At 34.6% G+C, this 4,061-nt stretch overlaps 1 long non-coding RNA gene across 1 annotated transcript; it reads right to left on the reverse strand.

Annotated features, from left to right (window-relative positions):
• Positions 1-1,679, reverse strand: LOC113766856. The gene is made up of 2 exons (XR_003467807.1): positions 1,034-1,679; positions 1-549 (listed from the first exon to the last, which is right to left on the reverse strand). It is a non-coding gene; the product is annotated as an uncharacterized LOC113766856 (long non-coding RNA).
• Between the last annotated feature and the right edge of the window lie 2,382 nt (positions 1,680-4,061).

Below are 4,061 nucleotides of genomic sequence, written 5' to 3' on the forward strand. Positions count from 1 at the left end.
TGAAACCCGCCAAAAATAGTCAATCCATTATCAAATGTTCGCTCTATACAATGCAAAGGTAGAACTCCAATTACATCACCCTATAAATGTTGACATGTATACTGTTGTTTTTGTCAAAATACATCATAGAAACAATTTTGTCATTGGAAATTTATGCTCAATTTCCTCTAGATGTATCCCAATTTTGGGTCATTGAGTCAGCATTCAAAAGCTTCAGGCGCTGGAAGCGACCCTTATGTACTGCTTATACTTGTGGTCAATTTTGGGGCTTCAGCCATAGTCAATTTCCAAGCCGCCATAGTCTGCAGCAGCCCTATATATTCTTCAACCCCCACATATATAGGGGGAAAAAAAAAGCATTTTGCACAATTGTCTAAAATTTCAAAACATTAATGTGCAATGTTATCAAAACAGTAAAAGAGATCATTTACACGTTTGCAAAGTGATCAAGGTTAACTTTCAAGAAGCAATTATACTTACCATTATCATTGTATTACACAGATGCAAGAATTTTGTACACCCTCTAATTCTCCGCCATCCTCTGACACACTACGACAATCAACATTCAGAAAAAAAAAAGCCATAAGAATCACGAAAACATAGTCAAATGCTGCCCAAAATACTACCCATTTTTTCCTCCAACAAAAGATAAGTTTGCAATCTAATTAGCTTCAAATATTAGTTTTTGTAGATATAGAAAAGGTAAAAGTAGGCTTCATTTATAGCAACCAACCAGCATTCTTGTTTTCGTCTTTACTTTTTCGTTAATTCAAGAGCTCGATATGATTGTTAATGCATTAGTTTAGGACATTTTTGCTCCTCAAAACTCTAATATTTTTTCCTAGATCACATCATGCAAATTTTGATAATATTATAGAATTTATAGTGTTAAACACTTATTTCACTCCAAATTTTTTCAAAAAAATAAGAACACCATTGGGGCTTTCTTTCTATTTTTTTTGTTTTGTTTTGGTTGGGGGGGGGGGGGGCAGTGAGGACACTTGGAGAGATGAAGGAACTTCTATTAACGTACCTTGGCTCAAACTCTTGAACATGAGCAATATCTTTGCCATGGGCGTCCGGCCAGGTAACTTTCCTCGACCCTATCCTTAGCTGCTGACTAAATTCTAAAGGTTCAGTCGCTTTCTTCAGATTACTCTTAAGAGGCATGGGTTCATTAAGCTCTTGAGATGCATCAGACCCACCAATGTCACTCGCGATGCCTCCACTGTTCTTGACTTCAACTTGTGATTCCTCATCAAAACAAAATTCGTGAAAAAACCCATATTTCTTCTCTAATGATCTATGCTTCCTGTGATTGTTGCTGGTGCCACTTCTCCTAACACCTTCGTCGTCTTTGCTGTCGGAATTCCTCGCTGCTACGTAGCATGAGCACACTAAAGATGTGCACCTGTTATGCCCTGAGGCCGCCAGGAGTGCAGAGAAAACAGAAAAAAAAAAAGAAGAAGAGAAAATGGTATTTAAAATCTTGATAGTGTGAAAGAAATTTTCATTGACTTAGCTCATAGGATCAAATGGAAAATGAAGTGGCTAAGAAGATTGATGTATATGCGTAATGCTTTGTCTTCACTTTCAGCAAATTCCAAAAGGTTTGATTAGGTTCATATTCTGCACGTAGAGAAGATAGTGGGTTGAAAATTTTGAAGCATGCGGGTGCGGTTTTTGGTGGGATTTTATGAGCCTGGAAAAGAAGAAAGGATACAGAACTAGGGATAATCATTTTCTCATGCTTCGTCTCCACTATCACTTGTTCTCTTTTCGCTTTCATACTCATTACACTAGTCCAGTGAAATAGTGAATCAATGGGGGAAAAAATAAGAATAACATTATTCCATTATCTAATTAGGAAAACTTTTCATGAGATTCCATGTTTATTATGGTGTCATGCACTTACGCTATTTTCAAATAACCTATTGAATAATATATCATGTATCACAAGATGCATTAATATCAATTATTCGTCATCCAATAATAATAAAAAGCATCTGTTTCCTTATTTGATGATAAATGATTGATAATAGTTCATCACAACGTATTGTTATACCATATATGATGCCAATGTACAAATTGTTTATGCATGATTAATGATAAAATATGTACAATCGAATTGGTGACCGACTAAGACATGTCCATTTCCATCTGGTCCCCAATCCCAATATATTTTTTGTGTATGAGTATTCTCTGCGTGTCTCCTTTTGTCCCGCTTATGTATTATATATGACTTGCCATCATAGACAGTTAAAATCGCAATTCTAATTAGCCAAGTACACTTTGGCTTTCCTTATTAATTATCTTTTTCTTCATATTGTTTGAGAGAATCATGCACCATTTGTGGCTTTTTTTTTTCTTCTTTAACCTTAGTCATACTGTTCTGCACTTCATGTGAATCTCTAATCCACCATCAAGAAATTCTAGTGATGTGAAAAATATGAATCACTGCAAAGTTAATACATGATCACCACTTTTACTACCATGGCACTTTAAATCATGAGATGACACGATAAAAACAAGAACTTTTTAAAAAAAAAAAAATTTGGTAACCATGATATCAAGAACATTATTGTATAGAGAAAAGGGAAGGAAGAGGATTCCATACAAGCAATTGATCCTTACGCAGTGTGAAATTTTAGAGGTCAATACTTAAAAAAAGAACCAGCTATGTGTCTATTGTTGATTTTAGGGTGAAGGTATTAATCATTTTCTTTCTTTGGTGCAATAAGTCTAGTGCTTTTTCAGTAAAGTTGATGATAAAAAGCACCATGCGCGTGTGGCATTGATATAAAGCATGATTTTGTGCTCGTGATAGTGTAACATAATTATGATGTCTTCTTCTTCTTTTTTTCCCATGAACTGAAAGATTAATTATACTGGTATAATTGTTTTGACAGCCAAAATATGTTTAGCTCTTCTCTGTTTATGTTACACTCTACTACAATTAATTAACTGCATACTTCTAATCTCCAGCTCGAGGAGATGAAAGCCTTTACAAGAACTTCAACTCGTGCAAGTTTTCTCCAGTTGGTCTTTTGCCCATTCTCGATTACATTGCAATTTTATTTTATTTTTTTTGCTTTTGTCTTAGCCTTTTGACTTCAAGCTGCATGAAAGGATTGAAAGTTCACACTTGTGAATTTGAAAGTTCGAGATTCAGTCCTAGTAGACTAATATTGAAACAAATTACATCACCATATATACTTGTGTCAACAGAAAAGAAGGTTAAACTTCTTGCCTCTTTCTTGTTTTTCTCTTTTCTTTTCTAATGAAAGTGGTTTTAGTCATTAATTTAAATCATGTTGGGTCTTAATCAAAAGGGTAAGTTTCTTACTGACAAGTCGTCAACCTGTGCAATAATAAATACCTACTCGAGAAAAATACAGATTTTGTATACAGCAGTGAGTAGGGTCGAATCCACAGGGATTGGGGATAGTTCGTTTCTTCTAGAGTTCAAAGTAAAGGGGGTTTTGAGATTAAATGCCAATTAAACAAATTAAATGCAGAAAGTAATTAATTCAAAGAAATAATTAAGAGAAGCTCTAGCCAAGGGTACACTTCAGAAATGGTTCATGCACTGATCATTGATTCGTAGATAATTCCAACTTTTATTAATAGATTGGTTATAGTTGTCATGCACGCGATAAACAACCAACCTTTCCTTAATTTATCGATAGCTAAGGTACGACCGTTAGCTATTTCTCTAACCCAAAAACAACCCTAGGTACGACCGTAGGATTTAATTTCTAGATTGCATTAATAATTAGAAAGGCCCAATCCTAACTAACAAACACGCTACGAGGGTTTGTTTAAGCTAAATCGTATATTCCCCTGACATAAACCCAATTACGCCAGTTGCTACTGAGATAGAGATAACGAACAATTACGGATTCAATTACCCCTATTTAGCAAAAAGAGCCTATATGAATAATTAATTATTGCGCACTAATTAATCATCCACACGAGTTATAACGGTTAAAAGCAGAAAACATATGAATACCAATAAATGAAGGAAGCAATTAAAATAAATTAGATCTCACAGTAATTGT

The sequence above is a fragment of the Coffea eugenioides genome, chromosome 3, assembly GCF_003713205.1.
Source record: "Coffea eugenioides isolate CCC68of chromosome 3, Ceug_1.0, whole genome shotgun sequence".
In the NCBI taxonomy this organism is placed as follows: Eukaryota; Viridiplantae; Streptophyta; class Magnoliopsida; order Gentianales; family Rubiaceae; genus Coffea; species Coffea eugenioides.